The 25610-nt window shown below is 40.9% G+C and overlaps 1 long non-coding RNA gene across 2 annotated transcripts in view; it reads left to right on the top strand.

Annotated features, from left to right (window-relative positions):
- Positions 1-426: 426 nt before the first annotated feature.
- LOC147571990 (uncharacterized) overlaps positions 427-25610 on the top strand; it is a 354576-nt gene continuing 329392 nt past the window's right edge. The window contains exon 1 of one of the 2 annotated variants that reach the window (XR_015246597.1): positions 427-505. This is a non-coding gene — a long non-coding RNA (uncharacterized LOC147571990). The remainder of the gene's footprint in view (positions 506-25610) is intronic. The other variant, XR_015246598.1, reaches the window with a different exon arrangement.

The following is a 25610-nucleotide window of genomic DNA, read 5'->3' on the forward strand; positions in this document are numbered from 1 at the left end:
TAACTCGTAGAATAGCAGAATAGGGGATTTGGTCGTTAGGGAATGTCTAATAAAGAGAAACTCAATAAAGATCTTAGATGATCTCAGGGGAACACTGAGACTCAGAGCTTATTTTCCCAAATCGAATGGAAGCTTTGGCGTGGGACACAGGATCCCTAACATTCTGACGGACACGAGTTTTGAAGCAGAGGGAATTCATAATTCTTCATTCAACACGAGGTTGACACCAATCCCAAGTGAAGAACCCAAGCATTGCCCTAGGAGAAGGGCAGGGCTGTCTGCCGGGTGAAAGGTCAGGGGGCAGCCCCGCTCCAGGGCCAGGTGAACTTTCCACCCCAAGCAGTGCGGCTGGGGCCGGAAGGAGGGGGAGGAGGAAGGGGACCCGGCGTCCCAGCCGCGCGAGCTCCTCCTCCCTCTTCCAGCGGCCTCAGCTAGTCCGCCTCTGGCTGCCGCCGGGCTGCAGGGACTGCGCTCCGAAGCGCCTCCCCACGGGCCACCACCCAAGGTCGGTTTCTCACACTTAGAACAAGCTCTTTAAAAACAGCCCTTGCGCTCGAAGGACGTGTCATTGTTAACACTTTGGGGCAACTGATGTCCTTGGCCGATTTTCTGCAGAGTAGGGGAGGGAGTTTAACTCACTGCCCTTGCTCAGCCTCCCGGGGTCCTGGTTGTCCCCACCTCCTCGAGAAGGGGTGTGTGTGGGGGTCCCCTGCCTCCTCTTGGTCGTCGGCCCCTGCCACAGCCCGCCGGGTGTCGCCACTGTAGCTCTTGTCAGGTCCTTTCCTAACCGCTGTTGGCTGGTCTCCCCCACCGCGTCGTGTGGGTGTTTAGGTTCCTGGGGACTTCACAGCCCAGTCGGGTCCGGCGACGCGACGGAAGGAACGGGAGCCCGGGGGGGGGGGGGGGGAGATGCGGTGGTGCAGAGGACAGACAGGCTGGGGGCAAGGGCCCTGCTGAGACTGGGGACGTGAGAAGGGCGACTGTGGTCAAGGCAGAGGCCTACAGTTGGGCATGGGGGGCCGGGAAGAAAAGCAAGCTTCAGGATATTGCTAACTGGGTGTCTTTTGCCAAGGCGAGAGAAAACAATTACCGGGACTCTCCTAGGTTCTAAATCAACAGCTGGATGCCATTTCCTATCCCTCCCGCCACCTCCGTTTGTAAGGCTTTATATTTGACAAAGAATTTACTTCTTTTTCTCAAATGAATGTAAGAAGACACCCATTTCAAATACACATATGAGGGACCCAGGAAAGTTCTGTGAATAGGGAAATATGATATATTTACTATAAGTCCAAACATATTTTATATGTAATATACTGCTGACTTAACAGACACACATATATTTATGTGTCTGCGTGGTATTTAGTATTTCTATTTCCTCCCTGTTTTGGTCCTAAGTCTAGTTAACCCCAGGGGTGCTGCTTCATTGCTCTACATGCTTTCCGTAAACTCCTCTCAGATTTGAACTCCTTTGTGGACCCCAGCGTAACCACACCTCGCCCTGCACGCCGAACCTTCCCAACTATATTATTATTGCCGTGAAACCCCAAGTGCTATGGAATCGCGTTTGTAACTCACTAACAATTCTTAAAGCAGTCTACTTGATATTAGTTTTAGTACATTTGTATTCCAAGCTTCTTTATTAGATTTTGAGCTCTTTGAGCGTATTCGTCTTTGTATCCTCTGCAGTGCTCAGCACTGTAGGTAGCAGTGTTCCTACCTCTAGGCCTCAGACTTGCTCTTCTCTTTCAGGAGGGTTCTTCCCCCAGACAGCTGCATGGCTAGCTCTTTCATTTCCTTGAGGTCTTGAGTCAAAAATCACGTTATCACTGCCTAAAATCCTCCTGCCCCTCAGCATTTTGTAGTTCCCTTTCTTGCTTTATTTTTTCTCCCTAGTACATAATACATTTAGCATTTTATGTATCTTACTCATTTATCTGTTTCATTTTCTATCTAAATTACAAGTTCCATGAGGACAGAGAGTTTTGTCTATTTTGTTCAGAACTGTATCCCTAGGGGTGCCTGGGTGGTTCAGTCGGTTGAGCATCCGACTTCAGCTCAGGTCATGATCTCACGGTTCGTGGGTTCGAGCCCCGCATCAGGCTCTGTGCTGACAGCTCAGAACCTGGAGCCTGCTTTGGATTCTGTATCTCCCTCTCTGATCCTCCCCCATTCATGCTCTGTCTCTCAAAAATAAATAAACGTTAAAAAAAAAAGAACTGTATCCCTAGTGTTTATCACACAGTAGGTGTCCAGTAAATATTAACAAATAAAGGAATAAATAGAAGCATTAAATAAATACAGTAGAAATGAATCAGAGTATATAGGCATTGGATCTGAGCCTAGAACTGATGTCAAGGGAAATGAATGCTTCTTTCCAACATGTGTAGAAGGGCACTAGCTAAATTAATTCACATTTACCTGGGTCTGTTAAGTTTATGAGAAACCAACTAATTGTTTCATTAATGTTTCAAAATACATATTTTTAAAATAAAGAGTGAGCATATAAATATTTCCAACCTGTTTTCATAGATCAAAGGGAAACATAGGTCTTTGTTTCCTGGATTGTCAGAGAAATGATTATGCTTCTAAGACATCTGTTCAGCTCATCATTTTCATTTCCTCCTGTGGTTTATACAGTTGAGCCCATTGGTACATATTTGTTTATATAATATGGCATATGGTATCGGTCAGTTCTGACCATAGAAATGTCCTGAAGATTTGTGGTAGCACTAGGCCTTACAATGTGTGGTTTTGTCATGGAAAAATTAGATTTCCATTTTGGTAGACAATTGAGTACTGATCATATTAACAAGAATCTTGAATAAACATATTTAGATTTCTCACCTCACTGCAAAATGGTGAGTTGCAAGATTTAGTGAGCTAATACTAAATGAATCGTTCTTTTTCTCCTTGAAAGGTAAGCTTGGATCTGGGCAAGTTTGAGGAACTTGGTGTGCCAGGATTAAATTTAGGAAATACTGGGACTTTTACTAGGATTTGTTAAAACAAACAACCCCCACACCCCTCCACAAAACAAAAACAAAGCTAATTTCACTATTCATTTGAATGCAAATATTTTCCAGAAAGCATTGCCCCTGGAAAGTTTTGAAATTTTATCTTGGGATTAAAGAAAAAAATATGAGAAATATGAATATCCTTATGAACCTCATATGATTTTGCTTCTAGAGCAGGAAGACTTTATAATCCTGATCTGTTTTAGTCAACTTCCCTCAGCCTTAGAGTTCTCGGTTTTGTCAAATAAAAAGCAAATCTGGACTTAGTAAGGAGAGACTTTATTTGAAAGGATTATTGCAAGAGGTGGGCAGAGACCATTACAATGTCATGAGGGGGCTCTTTCCATAGGGAGAACACTGTAACCATGTGATTGGCAAGTGTCTGAAGAGTTAGGCAAAAAGGGCTTCTTTTACAGGAGGTGTGAACAAGGCTAGCAAGAACTGGGCTGGAGAAGTGGGATGAGAGCACAGCATATAGGACAGTAGGTCAGAGAATGCCTTACTCAGACCCCACCCTGCTTTCCAGGTGGGACCCATAAATAGGTATTGTATGCTGTCTCAGGCTGCAAGTGGGCTCAATCAAGTTCAGGGACCCAAAGCAAGAAGAGAAGCCTAACCAAAGTTTGGTGAACAAGTGCTTTGTTTTAGTAAATCAGTGGGGACCAGGAGGTTCAGCTAATCATTTGTAAGGCAAAGGCTGGTCTTGTCATAGGGTGAACAAGTGGGAAACCTGTGAATTTTATCTAAGTAGTATGGGAAGGGTGGTTCTTTGCAGTAAGCCATTTTCCAGAACACAAAAGCAGAGGGAGAATTCCTTTAATTTTTGTTGTTTTCCAGGAGCACAGGACTCAGGTAAAATTCAACATTGTCAGTTTCTCTACCTAGAATGAATTTGGAAAAATACTCTGACCTTATTCTGCCTGCTTTATAAAAGGATTACAGTGAAAACAATCTGATGGTTGCTAATATTTGAAATTTGAAATTTTTCCTCCCAGAAAAAGAAAAGGTGAATATATAAAATATCTTTGGAGCTTTATTCTTGCAAATAAAATACATCTTAAAGGATGTGATTTTCTGGTTTATATAGTAGCTGACTTGCAGAGGCATTCCATATTTAATGGTTGTAAATGAGAATTGTAGGAGAAAATAAATCTTTAAAACATGGATTAATCAAAGTCAGTATTTAGAACTTTACCAAAAAGGTAAACACCCAGGTTTACTCTAAAGTACTTGCTTTATGAAAAAATTAAAGACTATTTCCTGACCCCCTAGGAAGTTTCATTCTACAGTGAATGACTTTGTTATGGCAGAAAGTTCCATAAAGATAGAGTGAATTAAAGATAAAAAGCTCCGTGTTTTATTTTGTTGTGTTGTGTTTAAAAGGACCATAAAACCACAAAATGTAGATTTAAATCAGTTTATTCTTTTCAGAAACATATGTATTGGATACATCAACTTAGAGATAACTGCCCATTTTACTTTCTCATGTAGCTATGTACTTATATTAAATTCTGATTTTCCTCAAAGTAGCTCAGAGAAAGTGAGGAAAGTATGAGGAAAGTATAGAATTTTATTAAGCCTCTGAAATTCCAAACATATGCAAAACAAATAAAAACAGACTGGAGGTGGGGAAACTTTTGAGGAACATTTTGTATGTGTGGCCTACTTGCGGAAAAATTTATTCTTCCACGGCCCAATCTGTGGTCTGTCGCTCACCAGCTGGGTGACCCCAGGGTCACCTACATTTTTCTAGCTTCGGTTTCCTCTACTGTTAAATGCAGACTAAGATGGTCTATAAGGGATCAGCCTAGTTTTAGAAGTTTACGTATTGTCTTAAAGCCAGTAATTCCTTAATTTATGAAGCAATTTGAAAACCTTGGATCATCAACAGATTTCCAGCTGTAAATGATTTACAGACGGTGTAGTTAAGATGGGGGAATGGGGAAAAAAGGATATACAAAGTCAACAACACAGGAGAGGGATTTTCTCTGAAGACAGCTAAGTGCTCAGGGTAAATGTGATTCCTGCTGGTAACACTCCCCAGGATCCTGCATTCTTCCTTACCTCTCACAGAGGCTCATCCTGGCTGGGTATCTTTACCTGGTCACCACTTAAGCCAAAGCAACTCCCCTCTTTCTGTTTTTCTTCTCTCCCGCACTTCGGTCTCCTTTGAATACTCAACCCTCAATAGCTCTCACCAGCCAAGGCCCATCCTGGTTTCCAGAATTAGCTACACCTGTGACAGCCTCACCGCTTTCTCCCAGAGCCCGCCACATGCTGGGTAGGAAATGGCATTCGTTTGCTATTTCCATTTTCAGACAGTAGATGTCCCTGGTTTACCATTAAAAAGGGCTTCCTGGTTGTCATCCTGGTTCCCAGGCCTCCTATTTCAAGTTCTGTGTTGAACCACCTTAGAGTCAGAAATGTTTGATTTTTGCTTGTTTATAATCATATCTTCTAGGCAGTAGTTTCACAAATGTATGTAAACTACTCAAACAGTGCTTCCCCGTTTTAGATATTTCTGTAGAAGAGTTATTTTCTGATTGCGATGCCAGTGTGTGTGTGGGGGGGGGGGGGGCGGAAACTAGCTCCCTGCCTTAGAGATCTTCATTAAATCATGCCATCTTCCATGAGGTATTGAGATGCTGCCTTTTGGAAAAGGGATTTCAAAAAACTTGTATAATTGACAATATCTTCCAGCTAAACCTTTGAAGTTCTAGTTCTAATATCTTAAAGAAACTTTTCAAATGGTGTAACCCATTTGATTTTTATTCCTTTGTATATTTCCCTTTCTCTTTAAGCCGCAAGACATCCTTTAGTCTTAAAGGATGAAACTGAGAATCAGTTTTCTGGAAACAGTTTGCCATTTTCTCCCTAATGCTGTGCCAATAAGCCAAAGGGAGCATTATAGAGCAGACGTATACATCTCCACGATAGAAAAACAAAATACACAGCCACCAGAAAGACCAGCCTACTGTTGTAAATATCTCAAAGATGCCTTCATGGGAGGTGTCTTAAGAATTTTCATGGAAGACAAAATTAGGGAGAATCTGAAGAAAATATCTTATCATTAATAAAATTATAATTTTTTTAACTCTAGTGACTGATTTTCCCAGTATGTGATTTCGTTTAGTTCACTGAATGTACATTTTAAAATAGAATTTCTTTCTTCCTATTTTCCCCCTTGTCATGCAACAAAATATGACTTCAAACCAAAAACCTAAATGCATAAATTAAGGAAGGTTTTAACTTTCATTAAAAAGATCTTTAAAATTCATAGTTTTCCACAAAACCCTGAATCATACCGCTTTTTTTTGGAAAATGTCTATTTGATTTTAAGAAATTAATCACTTCTTGGTGCTGCTATTTAAGACAGTAATCTAAATATGTTTTATGAGATAAGTTACACTTTTGATGGGCTCTGTGATTAGAATTTGAAACACTTAAAGATCTCCCATATACTCTCAAATCTGGTGATTTTAAACAGAATGTAATCTAAAAACGATCTCCCAGATCTCGCCCAGCAGTGAGGTCCTATCATTTCACTGTTGCCCTCCTGTTCTCCAATTACCCAGATGTCTACACACTGAGCATGGTGCCTCCCTGACTTGGTGATGGATTTGTGTAGCTGTCGATTCTAGATTTATTGCTTAGTTTGGGAATGGGCTGTTTCAATAGCACATGCCCTGCAGATCTCTCAGAACTAGCAAAAACTCTCATCAGAAGCAAAATATTAGCCTGCACCTCATATGCTTGTAGTCCTGAGATTATGTAGTTTTTTTTTTTTTTCCTGAATAAAGTTAGAAATCCAAAATGACAACACAAATTTCTTAACTTCATCCTAACTCTGTGATATTGCTGTCTGGCAACAGCTATAGCCAAACCTACGATTTAAATTTCAAACTTAGTAAGTGAGAAATCATCTATAAGAGCCAGAATACACAAAGCAGCAGTTGCAACAATATCCTTCTACAACATGTTAGAAAGAACATCGCAAACACATTGCCAAAATTATTAATTTTCTAGAAGAAAAACACACAAAGCAAATGTTCTTGAGGAACTAATACATATATGCCTTGGAAATGGCTTTAACTAGCAGTAATGTATAATTGTTGAGTTCTGTGTTCAAGGCATTGGAATTCTTGTTAATTCGTATTTTTTTCATAACTAAATGTACTGGAGGAAACCAAATAAATATCTCAAAAGCTGAAGTTCTGAGTACTCAGAATGTTTTCTGGGACATAGCCCAGTTTTTTGTACCTAAGAGTTAGACGGGAGAAGTAAGGATGCAGGCACTGTGTTGATCTTTCTCTCTCTCCTTCATGTTTCTCATAATCAGTCATGATATGATGGGACTATTTCACTTAGGTGTTCTGTCTTCAAGTTAAGTATCTTAGACATAAGCCAACCTTTCTCTCTTCCAAACTATAGTATTTAAAAAAAATTTTTTTTTAATGTTTATGTATTTTTGAGAGAGAGAGCGAGAGAGTGCACAAGCATAGGAGGGGCAGAGAGAGAGAGGGACACACAGAATCTGAAGCAGGCTCCAGGCTCTACGTTGTCAGCACAGAGCCCAACTAGGGGCTTGAACTCATGAACCATGAGATCATGACCTGAACTGAAATCTGACGCTTGACTGACTGAGCCACCCAGGTGTCCCTAAACTTTAGTATTTTTTAATTCTTTTAGCTCTTCCTTCAGGTTTAAAAGCTTGTGGCCATTTGGAATCTTTTCTCTTTTGTTGCTCCTCTAAACCCTTGTGGTCGCCAAGTTCCTCCTCTGAAATGCTTCCTCTTTTTGAGCATGAAAACAAACATCTTTGCTGTCTTTCACATCTGGTTTGACAGGTTAAAATTCAAATTAGTTTTATGTACAACCTTGTTTTCTATGCTGTTTTCTTCATCTTCCCCAGAACTTACAGTTTAGACTCTACTGCTGGTAAGAGCAAACAGAGGCTTTGCTGGTAGATTTTTCAAAAACCTTACCTAACTCGGGTGATCCTTACTAACTTCCACAAATTTGACAGGACCTTTTCTCAGACCCCTCCTCACCCACTCTCCACCCCTTTTCATGATCATTCTACTTCTTGGCCTTTGTTCATGCTGTCTCTGCCCCAGCTTCGTTTTGCCTATTCAAATTCATCATATTCTTCATTGAGGTCACAGAGCAGGTCCCAGATGCTGCATTGTTTCCCCAAAGAGCATGTACACAGCCCTGTCCCAACTGAAAGTTCTTTGCTGGCACCTCTAATGTATATTCTGTGACTGTCCTTGTGTTCTTTCTGCGGCTTCATGTGACCATGGCTATGTCTCCAAGAATATTTCAGACTCTTAGGGCTGAGAATGTTGATGATCTTTTCAAATTACCCACCCTGTTTTGTTGCTGGTGGTGGTGATGACATTTGTTGTCTCCTTCAGGATCTTGCTGACTACTTCTCCAAGTGATCTTTACGTAGGTGACCATGTTCATTTGGAAATACTTGTCTTCTTCAGAGAGAGAGGATCGGTGTGTGATTTCAAATGCTTCTTCTTTTGGTTTTTTAAAACAGCTTTATTGAGATATAATTTACATACTATAAAGAGCACCCATTTTAAGTGTACAAATCAATGAATTTTAGTATATCCACAGAGTTGTGTAACCTCCCTACAATCTAATTTTAGTATATTTTCATCGCCTCCAAAAGAAACCTTGAACCCATTTTCAGTCATCCCTCTATTGGTTGGCATTTAGCACACCAATATTTTAAAATACTGAATGCAAAAAAAAAAAAAAAAAAAAACAACAAAAAAACAGTGAATGCGTTAGAACATCTCCATTCAATAGCATGGCTATTTTTGAGGGAAAGCTATTAACCAAATGTTAATGGATTTTTAAATCTATTATAAATTTTCCCATCAATCAGTAATGCTTAAAGTACCTGATCAGGCATTCTAGTTTTAAAATTTTGTTTGTTTTTTGGTGCATCAAACCCCAATGCCTAAGAACATTTGGCTCTTGCTCAATGGCAGATCATTTTTGTTTTCTAACAAGAAGCTGTGTCAACAGGACAACTAATTCAGCCATGTTGATTGAATTGATGAGTCAATTTAGTGTTTACAGCTCTGTTAAAAATGATTATTTGATCAAGAACATTTGCCATTTTATTCAAGATTGTCAAATAATTTGAGTGTGTGGACATAGCCTTCTATCTGCATTAATTAATTCAAAACTTGGAGCAAAGAAATGGGACCTGATACAAAAAGAATTCCAGGAAATATCTCTTGGGAATCTAGCTCGTGTGTAGCTCCAAAGCTCCATGTACTTCTTGAAAATTGACAGTAGTGATTTAAAACATTTCATTAAACAAATGGACCTGGTTTAGTGAGTAAAAACATAGGTTTGTAGATGGCAAATCGGGAGCTGCAGTGAATGTAGGCACTCACGTACTTGTGACTACTTCCAATATTTAGGAACCATTAGTCCAAGGGTAACATTTTGATATTCATGTACTTCTTCATGGTTTTATGTGTAACCTGTTGATTTTACCCTCTACGTGTTTCTTGAATCTGTCCTCTTACAGCATCTCCCAGCTCAGGCCCTCGTGCTCACCCTTGGGCTTGCGCAGCTCAAGCCTGACTTGTATTCCTGCCTCCACTCTCATGCGCCTTGCCTCAAACCCTGTCACCAGGCTGCCTTCCACACACCAGCCAGAGTGACGGCTCAAGACCAAATCCATTTGGGGTAGTTCCCTTCCATGTGCTTCCACCACGGGGAGAATGAAGGGCAGGCCCCTTGGCACAGACGATAAGGCTTCTGTGTCCCACGCTCTGCTTGGACCTCCTTTGCCGCCATTCCCCTGCCCATTTAGTGTTCTATAATAACACTTTACTGCTGGACGCTTCACTGTACCCACCTGAATGTTTCACGCTTCTCTTCAAGCAGTTCCTTATGCCTGCAGTGGTTGCCCATACATCTTTCTTCACATAGATAATTCGGATTCATTTTTAAAAAATTTTTTTTTTTTTATTTGAGAGAGAGAGTGTGAGCGTGCGTGCAGGTGGGGGAGGGGCAGAGGGAGAAAGAATCCCAAGCAGGCTCCATGTTCAGTGAGGAGCCCACCGCAGGGCTCGAGCCCATGACCCTGGGATCATGACCTGAACTGAAATCAAGAGTCGGATGCTCAACCGATTGAGCCACCCTGGTGCCTCCTCCTGGATTCATTTATAAGGCAGTTCAGGTGTCATCTTTATGGGAAAACCTTTCCTTGACAGCAGCTTAGGGGAAGGGTCCTTCACTGGTGTGCCAGCGCCTTGATATAAGGGAGGATGTTTTAATCATCTCTGTTTTCTCAGTGTCTGGCAGGAGGCACCTTGTAAAGGTTTGCTGACTTGAAGTTAATTTTGTTGAATAAGTAACTAAGTTTCTTAGTTCATGGATCACTTCTGCCTTTGCTATGCCTTCTTTCTGAATGTTTGTTCATCTCATTGTGATTTATAACCAGTGTGAGTGCGTGTGTGTGTGTGTTTTCAGAACTTTATGGGGTATAGGAGCACCCAGGTGGCTCAGTTGGTTGGGCATCTGACTCTGGATTTCGGCTCAGGTCATGATCCCAGGGTCATGAGATTGAGCTCAGCACAGAGCCTGCTTAGGATTCCCTCTCTCCCTTTGCCCCTCCCCCCAGTCATAGGCTCGCTCGCTCTCAAAATAATTAAATAAACTTTAAAACTTTATGGGTACAAAAACACTTTTTTCATGATATCTAGGGGAGTGGATCAAGCCTGATTTAGGATGAAAAATGAAAGATAAAGGTCTGTGTGGTATTTCTTGAACTGTAAGTAACCCTAGGCCAGAGATGCTCTAGTGTCAAGTTGATATTAACTCTTTATGTGTTTACATTTATTTGTTGATCATTTTCCAAACTGAAAGTTAGATTAAAAATTACTATTGTAGCTACCATTTCCTTATTTATTGAGTACTTACTATATACCAGCCCCTGTTAAAACTCCTTCATGTTAATTATATGTATATATATATACACACACACATATATATATAAGCTTATTTATTTATTTTAAGAGAGAATAGAGTGCGTACAAACATGTATGAGCATGAGTGGGGGAGGGGTAGAGTGAGAGAATCCCAAACAGGCTACATGCTGTCATCACAGAGACCAGTGAGGGGCTTGAACCCATGAACCATGTAATCATGACTTGAGCCAAAGTCAAGAGTTGGACTTTGACCAACTGAGCCATCTAGGTGCCCCATGTTTATTATATTTAAACCTCCTATCAACAAATGCAGAAGAAATTATTATTCCCATTTACATCCAGGGAGACTGGTTAAGTAACTTGCTAAAAGTCATACAGCTATGGACTGCATCACTAGGATTCAAACTCTGAGGTCTTGAGCTCCAAAGCCCATGTTCTTTCCACTTAGTTTTGATGCCTCCACAAAAGGGTATTTCTGTAAGAATGAGCCACAAAGTAGGTAAACTGTGATAATGAGGTAGAGAGCAGGCAACAATCAGATACTACTTGGAAGGGTAAGCATTGAAGTAATAGGTCATGATCAAGGATAGGATGGCAGAGTGGGTGTCCCTGGTGGGAGAAAGGCAGGCCTCTTACAGCTATAAAAAAGTTACCGGAAGGGGATGAGGGTGTGCCAAAGACAGTGTGCCCAAAGCCCAATTTTGCAAGTAACTGGCTCTGATGGGAAATATTTTGGTGCTTGCTGCTCTCATCACATGAACTAGGAAAAACTAAGAAAAAACCTTCCTCTGCCCCCAATTTTTTTTCTTAGAAAGCAATAAAAAAGAGAAAAAGAGAGAAATTAAAGGGGAAAATAAGTATGTATAGATTGGTAAAGAAAATAAAGAGAAAAAGGGTTTGAAATAATTATGATAGAGGGCGCCTGGCTCAGTCGGTTAAGCACCCAACTGCGTCTCAGGTCATGATGTCACCGTTGGTGAGTTCGAGCCCTGTGTCGGGCTTTCTGCTGTCAGTGCAGAGCCTGCTTCAGATTCTCTGTCCCGCCCTTCTCTCTGCTGATCTCTCTTTCTCAAAAATAAATAAACTTAAAAAAATAAAGAAAGAATTATAACAGAGCCAGAATGGGTCACCAAGCAGTTTTCATATGCAAACCTCAGATCTTTGGAGAAATTATTTCTTTCCAAAATATTTTGGAAGCAGAAATTATATTTGCCAGAAATTATTTTGCAAGAGAATCTATTTGGCTTGATTTAACCTTAGTATTTAAAAGACCTCTAATCATCATTCTTTTTTTACACTTTATGATTTTTTGAAGTTCTGTTTTCTCAAGATTTGACCAAATTATTTAAAACGGGAATAGAAAAACATGGCTTTCTTCCAGATGGTGTGTGAGCATTGCTTTATAATTTTGTTAGCATGTGGGGGGGGGGGGGTGGGTGGGTAGAATGTTATTTCATTTTGTTTGTAAACTCTGGGTGTGGATGTTCAGTTTTAAAATGAACATCATTTGTTAATGCTGTTACACTACTTGCTTCTAGAATTTTTACAATAAATTCTTCTGTCTTCCTGGTGCTGAATTAAAACTTTCTTGCATGTGAGCTTCTTTCCAGTATGAAGGCAGATTTAAATTAATAATCTTTTTGAAATTAAAAAAAAGGTAAGTATATTGATAAATTGTGTGATAAGTGGTTGCATAGAAACCATTGACAGACATTGCATGGTGAATTACAATTTAAAATAAGGCTTAATTTTCATATATATATATGTATTCATTCTTGTAAGTTAGACTCAATCACATGCCTTTGCTTTTAGCTACATATCTATGTAAAATAGTACATTTGAAAGTCGTTTATTTTAAAATGAGACAAAATTTAAAAATCTGACTCAGAGGAAAATTGAACAATAGGGAGAATGAACTTCCCTTGACCTGGGATAAATGAAAAAGTGACTTCAACCAAAAATAACATTTCTCCCTGCAGAGCAGGAACGTAATATATGGAGATACCTTTGCAGCATCCAGACGTGTGATTTCAGAATGCTGCCAGATGTTATATGTGCTCCAGGAGACCTCACAGAATTGGGTAGAAAGTGTGGACTATGCTGCCTGAGCCACACACGAGGAGGACTGTGGACCGATAAGAAAAGCTGGCTACAGAAATCAAGGTGCTGTAAGAGGAGGCTCACAAGTGTCCAGGGGTTGCCTCAGTTTACCTCCATCAAACAGGAGGCAAGGCTGGATGAAGTGGGGAGAATCAGATCCCAAATATACTCATAATCTCTTTCGTTACCTGCTTCCCCCTAGGATGTGGGACAAAAGGGCATGTAAAGAGGTAGTTCAGATTATGCAGAATTCACTTCAGTTTAAATTTCAGGCCACAATAATATGACTACAATGGTTAGGCTTGCCAATTACGTATATTCCCCTTTTATATGTAAGCCAATTTGTTCATTTATTTCTTCATTTCTTCCTTCTTTCCTCCCTTCCTCTCTTCCTCCCTTCTTTCCTTCCTTCCTTCCTTCCTTCCTTCCTTCCTTCCTTCCTTCCTTCCATTATTAAGAATTAGTTGCCTTATCATTTTGCTAGGAGCTGATATCGAGATAACACAGGGACACAGCCTGCAAGGAACCTCTATATGGATGTTAAAATTCACTGCTCTTGGACTTAGTCTAGTTGGGGATATAGTCAGTAAATTTGTACACTGAACAAATAACTTGATTATTGCACATAGTGCTGGCTGCTGTGAAAGAAATGAACAAGATATAATGTTAGAAAGCAATGCTTGACAGCCTTTTTGAGGAGGGGACCTGGAGGCTCTCACTGAAAGTAAAGAGGAGAGCCAGCCCTGCAAAGAAGGGGGGAGAACATTCCAAGCAGAGGGAATAGCATATGCAAAGGCCTTGAGGTTTGCCCTCCTTGAGGTGTGAAAGAGCTTGCTATTTTTAAGGCACAGACATACAACGACCATTTTCTTCCACAGCTGGAGCCGTAAGGAAGAGATTAGCACAAACCAGGAGGATGGGGAGGGGAGGGGTGAATGCCAGCTTATGCAGGGTCTTTTAAGGCTGGGCAAGGAGCTTGGGTTTTCTTTGAAATGAGATGTGAATTCATTGAAAGTACCTAGTCAGGGGTGAAATATGAACTAGTTCATGTTTTGAGAAGAATGCCAGGCCTGCTGTGTGAAGAACGGATGGAGTGGGCAGGAGAGGAAGGAGAGTCATACAGAGGTTCCTGAGTGGTCTGGGCAAAGAGGCCATGGCTGGTATCCAGTGGGGAGGCTGCAGGTAGCCTGTGCAGGGCTGAATGTGGGAGGTGTTCCCTGCTCATCCTAAGGCCCACCTCTGTGGAGCCCTGGGGCTCTGGGAACAGAGTTTGAAAATCACGAACCCATGTATGTGTAGAAATGAGTTTGACTGACGTTTTCAGACACGTAACCACTACTTGACTGAACTGACCAGATTAGCTAGGGGTGGGGTGTGTAGTTCTTCTGAAGCTCAGATCCTGGTTTGTTGTATTGGAAGGTTACAAGATAATTTTAGATGATGGAAGTATGTTATGTTTACTGAGGTATATAAAAACTGTTGACCACACGTGTTCTATTTAAAGTATTCTTTGGAGGAAATAACTTCCAAATCCTTGGCTTTCAGTCTTACACTGAAATCTCATTATTGGAGGTCAAGATCAAGGGGACAACATAAACAAGGGTAAGAAAGAGCGAAGATGAACCCAATCAATGATTTACTGGCGCACACACCGCAAAATCAAACTGAGTCACGTTGCTGGGCTTGATCTCAATTTTTAAATGCTACCCCTTTCTTTCAATGAACAATGTTTGGGAGATTAAGACAATGATGTTGTGCTTTTCAGGCTCTAGGCAGGTTGTGCTTCTGTATTTAATTTTGCTGTAGTAACACATGTCCTGATGGAGCACGGGCTTGATTATTGTAATTCTCTTTTAGTAGGACTTCCAGCAGGGCTTTTCTGTCACTTGCTGCTCATGCAGAATGCAGCGGCACATCTGTTGGCTGATTTGAGAATGGGCAATCATATTACCCCATCCTGTATAATTTGATATGTGTGGGTCACTGAGGACTCTGGCGACGTTTCTTTGTTTCTCTCTGTCTCTCCTTCTCTCTCTTTTTAAAAAGGATGAAAATTATATTTCCTCTGTATCCAAGCCTATCTATTTTTCACAAGCATTTATCTTTTCTTAGAATTGTGAGGCATTTTACCTACTCTCAAGTCACCTGTCACTTTAGGTTAAAGGTGTATCCATGCTGTTTGTTACGTGGATGATGGGGGGAAAATGAGACTATGTGGTAAGATTATGAGGCACTGCTTTAATAGATTTTATTCCTGCTTGGTGAAAGAGGATGAAGAGTTTCCATTCCATTCCATTCCATTCCATTCCATTCCATTCCATTCCATTCCATTCCATTCCATGCCATTTCATGCCATTTCTTCCTTCCACTCAGGGATTCTTAAGTTAGCCAACAGCCTGGAAGAGAGAGACAGCTGCTGTGATACCGCAGCTTTGCCTGTGGCTGGTAATATAGCTTTTGACCCACATGGTTAGTGAATGTTGGAAAAGCTGTGGATGGAGAGGGCAAGTCAGGAGTCATGACACTGTGGACTTCTCTGGACTGCCAGTTGCCTCTGTTCCTTGTTCCATGAGCATCCTAGTTTAAGGTTGTTCAGAATGGTGGGAAATTGGATTGGAAGAAAGATCAGCAATTTGTATGCACAATTACCCAGAGGAGAAAGTAAGACAAGGCACACAGGTAGGGCGCCATCCTGCCTTCAAGGCCAGATGGTCATTGGGCCTCTGGTTTCCTTCACTGGCAAGTTTACTGATGTTAAATTGAGTGTGGGGAGGATGAAAAGATTGGAAAGGGTGGCAGGCACTTTAGGTGCCCCCACAGGTAGAGGCAGGCTGACTCTAGGTAGTATCTCAAGGGGCATCAATCATAACTAACCATTTCCAAGTTGTCCAGTGTCTTCTGGGTAAGGGAATCAATCTTTCTCTATGGTCTTTTATAACATTTACTCCATTTATTCTTTTGATTCGTTTAGTCACTATGGCTGGTGCTCATTTAACTTTTCAAAAGACAAGAACAAATTTTGGGAAGGAAATAAAGCTCGTGTGGCAACTATAATTTTCATATATTAGGGGCTAGTGGAATTTACCCGAGGTGTTGACTACCTGGGTGGAGGCTGGGGTAAAAACCCTCATCCTGAATCACAACTCCAGTGTTTCTGTAAGTGGGTTCCTTTACATCACTGCTCCTCAGTTTCTTTGTGTGTAAAATGTGGATAATCATATCAGCCTCTCAGTGTTGCTGTGAGGGGTAAATGAGATAATGATTGGGAAGCTCCTGCAGCACCCTTTCCTGCCTCCTTTAAAGTTTATCTTGGTTCTATCCAGGAAAAGAGTTAATTTTTTTCTGTTAAGTATAATTTCTCTCTTTTGTGATGAATTTTCATCTTGAGAAATAGCTTTATTCAAGCAAGTTTTTCCCTCCCTCCCCCCATCCTTCTTTCCTCCCTCTCCTCCTTTCTCCATTCCTCCCTTCCTTCCTTTTCTCCCCCCCTTTCTTTCTTCCTTCCTTCCTTTCTTCCTCCCTTCATCCCTCCCTTTCTTCCTTCCTTCTTCCCTCCCTTCCTCCCTTCCTTCCTTTCTTTTCTTCCCCCCTTCCCCCTTTTTTCTTTCCTTCCTTCCTTCCTCCCTCCCAATAAATAGTCATAGTAGGCAGACACAAAGGCAGTCTTTTCAAACTGGCCTAAAGACCAGGTTAGTGATTACGTGACTCCAGTAAACTAATCAAATTCTATGATAAATTTGTGGAAAAATGTCCGCTTTAACATTGTTTTGTCTTTTAAAACAGAGTAGTGTATTTGAAGGTTTATTTTATGCAAATACAGTGGAAGCATTGTGTAAGGACTAAAGCATACTTTATTAGAGTGGGGTCTAAGAAAAACCAAAGAAGGAATCCTAATGAGTAAGCATTTTAATAGATGGATAGTTCCACTGAGATCACAGAGTGGTTAGTAGAAAGAAGTAGGATGGCTGTAATTAGTGTTGGATGCAAATGGTTAAAGCAAGGAGGTCTTATTTCATAGAGCAGTGAAAGCCATTCTTGCTGTGTAAATATCATCACTTCTGCTGAAATAAACTGTACAGTGTCAGTCTCAGGTTGGTGATCAGAGAACCTAATTCTTGGGACACTTCTCAACCAAGGGGTACTAAAGCTCTTGAGAGAGTGTGAACGTCAAGGTTGCCCTTGGCTTTATAGACTTACAGTGATATATTGCTAGGCTCTGTTAGGTAATAGATTTAGTTGACTTTTGGAGGGATTTCAGTTTAAATTTGGAATCTCCAAGCCAGGAGTGGGACCTTTTTTTTTTTTGGCTGTTCATTATAAATAAACAGGTCTTCAGTGAAGCTGTCTCTTAGTCAGAATCTATGGGGCAGGGAGCCCATGATCAAAGGCACTGTTTCTCATGGATGAAGGGCGTGTGACCATAGGATGCTACTTTACAGTATTTTTTAAACAGTTAGATGAGATTACCCTATGGTTTATACTTGAAAATAGCACCTGAAATATTTTCAGGCACATACTAGAGTTAGTCACTTCATGAATTCTTTAAAAAAATTTTTTTTTAAAATTTTTTTTAAATTTTTTTTTTTTTCAACGTTTATTTATTTTTGGGACAGAGAGAGACAGAGCATGAACGGGGGAGGGGCAGAGAGAGAGGGAGACACAGAATCGGAAACAGGCTCCAGGCTCTGGGCCATCAGCCCAGAGCCCGACGCGGGGCTCGAACTCACAGACTGCGAGATCGTGACCTGGCTGAAGTCGGACGCTTAACCGACTGCGCCACCCAGGCGCCCCCCAAAAAAATTTTTTTAACAGTTACTTATTATTGAGAGACAGAGAGAGACAGACCATGAGCACGGGAGGGTCAGAGAGAGAGGGAGACACAGAATCCAAAGCAGGCTCCGAGCTCTGAGCTGTCAGCACAGAGCCCGACGTGGGGCTTGAACTCACGAACTACGAGATAATGACCTGAGCCAATGTTGGACGCTTAACTCACTGAGCCACCCACGCACCCCATTTAAAAAAATTTTTTTTTAAAAATATTTACTTATTATTGACAGACAGAGAGAGACAGACCGTGAGCAGGGGAGGGGCAGAAAGAGAGGGAGTCATGAATTCTAATAGGAGTGTGGGGGAAAAAAAAAAAGATTAGTGTCATGCCCCAGACTGTGGCTTCCAGGACATGTCTGTGGGCAAAGTCTGACACACTGCTGTATCTGAAGGAGATGTTTTCTAACGCCAACCTTGAAGGCAAAAATAGGCTGCAGGTAGTGGCAGGACTTGAGGAATTTGCTTTCTCTGTGGAATCTGTAAAGGAGACACCAGGAAGGATAGGACCTGAGGTTTGGAAGGGATGGGGTGAGCTCAGAGACATCCTAGACAAGTGTGTAGATTGTTGTGATTAATATCTTTCCCACTCTTTTACCAAAACACTCCTGAATATCCCTGAGGGAATTTATGTAGATCACATGGGATTTACAAAAAATATGCCCAATATACACCACGGTGACTCTAGTTAGCAATGTCGTATTGAATATTTGAAAGTTGCTAAAGAGTAGATCTTAAAAATTCTCATAAGAAAAAAAACATAACTCTGTGTAGTGACGGTTAACTAAATTTATTGTGGTAATGATGCTGTGCGGTATATACATACACCAAATCATTATGTTGTACACCTAACATTAAGAGAGTGTTATGTGTCAATCACATCTCAAAAACATGCCTAATAAATTATCTTCCAGTTCATAATATCATAGATGGATCAAGTCCACAAAACCTTTTATGTGATCAGTATAACCTTATAGAAATAGCCAGATTCATGGAGTTTTTGTTTTGAGATTTAATGAACATTTTTATGAATGTATATGATTAATTTCATTTCCTTAACAGATTTTTTTTTACAGTGTGTATGTGTGTGTTTTCATTTATTGAAATGGCCAAAGACCTTATGAAAAAACAGAGATAGTACAGGGTGGCTTGGGTTTTAGCTCAGCTCTGACTCAGATCTTCTTGTGACCATGTGAAAGTCACTTCACTTCGCTGGTCCTCAGTGACTTCCATCATAAAATGAGAGGACTGATACAGGTCCTTGGATTTGTATGGATATTTATAAAATAAATGATGCTGCTTGTGTGTAAATATGCTTTTTAAAAAATGTTTATTTATTTATTTTTGAGAGAGAGAGAGAAGAGAGAGAGAGAGAGAGAGAGAGAGAGAGAGAGAGAACGGGTGGGGGAGGGGCAGAGAGAGAAGGAGACACAGAATCTGAAGCAGGCTCCAGGCTCTGAGTTGTCAGCACAGAGCCCAATGTGGGGCTCAAACCCACAAACCATGAGATCATGACCTGAGCCAGTCAGACACTTAACCGACCAAGCCACCCAGGCGCTTGTGAAAATGTGCTTGTAATGTGCCTAGACTGTTGCTTATCTTTTCCAGTCATCACCGTGAGGGGGATACTTACATGGAGGAGTAGGAGAGGACCGTGGAGCACGGGTGAGGGGACAGACAATACAGGAGAAGGAGCATTGTGTGGACTGAGACAGTAGTATAGCATGAGCTAAGGAGTGTTATTAACACAGCTCTCTGCACCCATGGCCCAAAAAATTAAAGCAAAAAAGAAAGACTTGGATCATGTGAGCAGTGCCCAATCTGTGTAATCTCATCAGCTACCAATATTTAAAAAACAATGTTTGGGAATTGATAAGTCATATACAGTATGGGTGTTAAAAATCTAGGGTGATGTATTACCTTCTTTTCATAAACAAACTGACCTTCAAATATAGAAAATACAGGGAGCATATATTACCACAGGAAAAAAAAATCTTTAAATTCATCAAATGGATCTTTTGGGAAACTCATCTCCTTGTCCTTATTTTTCTAATTTTTTCCTGGATTGGTAAAGAAGGTATCTTGCATGGTCCCAAGTCCCAAGGCTGGCATTTAGAAACCAGTGAGTCCTTTTCAGAATTCATCCTCTGATGCTTTGTATTTTCTGAGAGAGAACTATCACATGAGTGATCTCCTAGGCTTATTTTAAAATCCCGAGGGTCTAATGTTTAGTGGTGCTAGTAATGCAGGGACTGGAGGGGAAGAATAGCTCCTTGCTTGTTGCCTTCTCAGGACACCAGCCGAGCTGCTCTGTGTGTGTGGAGGGAATGCGTGCCTGAGCGCATGTGCCTTTGGAAACAGCGGGGAGCGCTGAGATGGAACCTTTGCAACCCTGCTGGGACTATCATCTTTAGATCCAGTTTTACAATTAGAAGGGTATGAATAACATAAATAAACGGATGGTGATTTACCTTGCTTTTTTATTTTATTTCCTGGAGTTTTATGACTTGAGTTTTGTGAAAATCTCCATTATCAGTCGGCGGGTAGCCCACCCATCTAAAATTATTTGTTGATTGTCTGAGAAATAATTTTTCCCCAAGGAAGTCCAGCATTGACAGAGCACTGGTTTAATTGTTAAACAATTCTGCTGATTTTTCCATAGGCCTTTGGCCACATGAAGCCTTTCTGAGGGAAATCCCTAGCATTAATAGTAGTACTGTCTGTGTGAATCAGTCTACACTTGAGTGGGAAAGCCTGCTTTCAGGGGACTGAGTCTCCTCTTTGTGTTTGGGGTGGGGGTGATAACAACCAGACAGTCATCTCCTGGAGGCAGAGATAAGAGCATCCTTCTGCGCTATCATGATTCTCTACTGTAAGTGGGCTCACGACCAATGTCTATCTAGAATGTCAACTTCCTGCTACCAGGAGCCATGATTTCTTGGTGCAAAGTTGCAGTATGTATAATGTCATAATAATCAATATCCCTTAAGGGGAAACTAGAAAGCACCTTGGATTATTTCTGTTAGCACATGTGTGTCTTCTAAGCGTTGGCCTTTTTCTGCTCAGTTCATTTGGCAGGCAAGAGGAAGTTAGTCTTGGCCCAAAGGCACACCACAGTGGGAAGAGAGTGAGGCAGAGACACATCTCCCCTTGTTTAAAGTCACACAAGGACCTTAAAAGACATCCCTCTGATGTTTATAGCAGGTTACTCTTTCCCTCAAAGAAGGATGTTAATGTTAAGTTCATTAAGTGGAGATTTTGTTATACTCATTTCCAACTGAATGTTGTATCTAATTGAATTTACTGGCTTTTGTTGTTTTGTTTGGTTTTGTTTGGTTTGTTTTTGGTGAGGACAGGTCTCTTTAAAGATGGGAAAACAAAGGGAAAAGGCCTGTAATACACTGAAAATGTAGCAGCCTAGAAAATGACATATGAGTGAGTTTGCTCAGGCAGGACTCCGGCCTCCACTCTCTTGTCATACTTCCTCCTTTCTACAAACACAGAGGCTTGGTTTTGCTTGAAACCAGACTTCTGCTCACTAAACATCTTTATTGTGCCATTTTCTAGGTCTCAGTTAATGAAAACCATGTAATTCAACTATCCACAGTGAAAATTTTAACCTATTAAAAATATTTATCTGTACTCTTGACTTTTCACATTTGATCAGTTGTACTAAGTGAAGGAGGTTTTTTCCCCCGAATAGTTCTCTCCATTTTTATCATAATTACTTAATCCAGCCCCCAGAAGCTTCCTGCCTAGACTCTGGCGTGGTTCTCCTAGCTTATTTCCTGAACCCAGTCTCTTAGCCCTCTTCTCCATTCTGTGTTCTTGTTTTTGGACTTATCTTTCCTCAACCCCATTCATATTCTCATCTTCCCTGTCTTAACCAGTATCGGTGCAAGTCTCAACCCTATTTGAGCTTCTCTACGATTCCTTGGCTTCACATGCATTTATTGAGCACCAACAATGTGCCAGGCATGGCCATATGGCCTGGATATAAGAAAAAGATATAAGCCCCACCTTCAAGGAGCATTGATTCTTGTGGAAGAGAGAGATAGATAGTGTAGGAGGATGTTCTGGAATCCAGGAAGGCTTTGCAAAGGGGGTGAACCCCAAAAATGATTTCCAAAGAGAAGGAACTGTGTGAAGAGGGATGGAAGGGCACTGACTGGTGAGGTGGTGTCAATTCAGGGGTTAACTCAGGGTGACTTGAGGGTGGCTGTTGGTAAGAGTGGTGCAGTGAGGCTTGACAGGGAAGGAAGAGGCAGTAGCTGGAGCCAGGCCCCCTTGCTATGGTTCCTGCTCTCTCCAGCAGAGAGCCTCAGCACTGACCGCACCTGCCTTGTGCCATCTTGTTCCTTGTCCCAGCTGGTCCCTCACTCACATGTTCCCCTCACTCGGAATGTGCCCTTTCCCCAGATATTCCTATCTTTTAAGGCACAATTCTCATGCCACTTGCTCTGAAGAGACTTCCTATACTTCTTAGGCCTTCTGTACAATGCCCTCTGTTTCTAAACTTCTTTTTTTGCGGTAGAACTTACGTAATATAAAATTTACCATTTTAGCCATTTCCAGGTGTACAGTTAGATCTGTGGCATTAAATACCCTCCACATTATTGTACACCATCACTACCATGCATCTCTGGAACTTTTTCATCTCCCCCAACTGAAACTCTGTACCCCTCAAATACCAGCTCTCCACTTCCCATTTCTCCCAGCCGTGGAAACCACCATTCTACTTTCTGTTCATGACTTTGACTACTCTAAGTACTGGAATCTTACAGTATTTGCCCTTACAGGATATGCTTCTTTCGCTTAGCATAATACCTTCAAGTTTCATTCATGATGTAGTGTGTGTTAGAATTTCCTTCCTTTTTATTTTTTATTTTTATTTTTTTCTAATTTTTTATTTTTTATTTTTTTAAGAATTTCCTTCCTTTTTAAAGCTGAATAACATCCCACTATATATATATATATATATATATATATATATATATATATATATACCACCTTTCATTTATCCATTCATCCGCCAAGGGGTACTTGGGTTGTTTCCACCTTTTGGCTATTGTGAATAATACTGCTGTGAACATGGGTGTGCAAATATCAGTTTGGCTGGCTCAGTGCGTTAAGCGTCTGACTCTTGATTTTGGCTCAGGTCACGATCTCACGGTTCGCAAGTTCAAGCCCCACACGGACTCTGCACTGACAGCACAAGAGCCTGCTTGGGATTCTCTCTCTTCCTCTCTTTCTGCCCCTCCCCCACTTATGCGTGTGTGTGTGTGTGTGTGTGTGTGTGTGTGTGTGTGTGTGCGCACGCGCGCGCGCTTGCTCTCTGTCACTGTCTCTCAAAACAAACAAACAAACAAACAAACAATCGAACAATAGAAACCCAAATATCAGTTTGAGTCCTGGTGTTCACTTCTTTGGGGGTGTTCCTCTACTTTTAAAAGGTTATGTAAGTCTATGTTACACGATTTAGAATGAAATCATTTAATGTCTCCTTTATCGGTGATATTATTTTATAAAACTTTGAACACCTACTAAGTGGTATGAAATAGGTGCTTCGTTTAAACCCACAACCATAGCCACTAACATTTATTGAGGGCCTACTTTGTATTAAGCAGTCCTCTGCATGCTTTACATGCAGTAACACATTTAATCCTCAGAATAACCTCATGAGAAGAACACTTACTATCCCTATTTTGCAGATGAGGAAATGGAGGCACTGAGCCGTTATGTGTATATAAGGGCATATAACAAATAAGAGGTAATATTATTAACTCTCACAGCAACTCAGAACAGATTTTATCATCTTCATTAATTCAGATGAGAAAATTATTGTTTTGAGCAATTAAGTGGCATTCCTAATAGCATACAGTTATGCAGAAGCAGAGTTCAAGTACCTTGTTTACTTGACTCCGATTCCCATGCTCTTTCCACTGCAGTGTATTTTTCTTTTCTATTCTATTCTATTCTATTCTATTCTATTCTATTCTATTCTATTCTATTCTATTCTATTCTATTCATTTGCTTTATTTTTAACCAGATTGCACATTCTTGGGAGACAAAAACATCTTTCTGATTCTTTTCCAAGTACATAGTCAGTGATCACTACATATCTGATTTCTCATTGTTAGGTCAATAAGCAGATGAATATAGGAAGGACTAAAGGATTCAAGGAAAGGACACAATAGTTTTGAATTGAGGCTTCAGCAATTTGAGGACAAGGGAATGGGAAGGAATCATTTAAAACACTACTTTCACCAAGAAATTAGTGTTCAATAACCATTGTTTTTCTTTTGTGTTTCTGCAATCTATAAGTATGTCATAATACATGGAACGCAGTGTTACATATGCTGCACCCCATGGGAAAAAACCCCATTGATTATTCACAAGAGTTACACTACTCTCGTGAATTATTAAAATTTGCTAATGAGATGAGAAGCAGGCCCAAACTCCCATCAGGCTGCTCTTTCTGCTCCTGCCATGGAGGGGCCTTTTCTGTGAAGAGAGGAGAGCTTGGGGGGAGTCAGACTGGGAGGGGATGGCTGACAGGGAGAGTCAGTGTGAGGATGGATGGCCCCAGTGGGAGGAGGGCACGCGTGAATTGAGAAGTAGGATCCATCCATTATATAAAAATAAACAATAAGCAACTTTTGAATCGCGATGCTGTATTTCCTTCTGGGATTCAAATGACTACACAAACCACTTGAGCTTCATTTTTATGGTTTATGAAGCTCAAGGGAATTATATGCTCGTAATTTATAGTTGCTGGTTCCACGTAGTGTTTATGGCTCCGTATGCTATGTATGATGATATCGTGTGCATGCCTGTACACAGGGTTTAATTAATGACCTAGAGATTATCCTTGGCCTGACTTATTGATGTCTGTGTGTTGGAAAACATGTGCTTCCATGCTGAAAAATAAGAGTGGTTCAGGGCCAAGAGCAGTAGCCTTGGAGTTTGGAGTGAAATTTCATGCTACTTGCAGATTCGGTCTTTGGAATTCTGCATGTATTGTGCACCTTTCCAGCTCGTCTTCTAAGCTTTTGCAGTAAGTGAAGCAATTAAAAGTTAAATTAGATTCTGAGTCCCTCTGAATCAATTCCCTTCCTATATATTTTTTTTTTTGGAGAATGCAATGGACATGAAAGTTACAATTGATTTTGGGGGGTTATTCTTCCTTTGAGAAGCAGTGAGTCTTCTCCATTTCCTGGAGTTGGGAGGGACCCAGGCAGGGATGTCTTTTAGGGTTCCACATGTGAAGAGCAGAGAGAAAGTCAAGAATGTAGGTTTCAATTTTATTAACTTTTTTCTTTAGAGTAGCTCTTGCTAAACCAGATTTTAGAGTGTTAAAGCGACTTAATTAGTTGAGATCAGTGGTTTTCAAACTTAAAAACTCATAGTTCTCTTTTTTAAAGGAGCTCACAGATAAAACAGGTACAAGGGTGCCCCCAGTCCCTCTGGTTAGTTGAGAGACAGTGTGGTACAGTGGTTCAAGTATGACCTAGAGTGGTAGACTGCTTGGGCTCAGGTCTCAAGTTTTCCTACTTACTTAGATGGGCAAGTTACTTACCCTCCTGGTACCTCAGTTTCTCCAACTATAAAATGGGGATGATAAGAATAAAAGCAGTCTCATGGGGTTTTTGTAAGGATTAAAGACAGGAGTTGATTATGAGTTAAGCGCTAAGATCAGTAC

The sequence above is a fragment of the Puma concolor genome, chromosome F2, assembly GCF_028749965.1.
Source record: "Puma concolor isolate L17-30 chromosome F2, mPumCon1.1.hap2, whole genome shotgun sequence".
Classification (NCBI taxonomy): domain Eukaryota; kingdom Metazoa; phylum Chordata; class Mammalia; order Carnivora; family Felidae; genus Puma; species Puma concolor.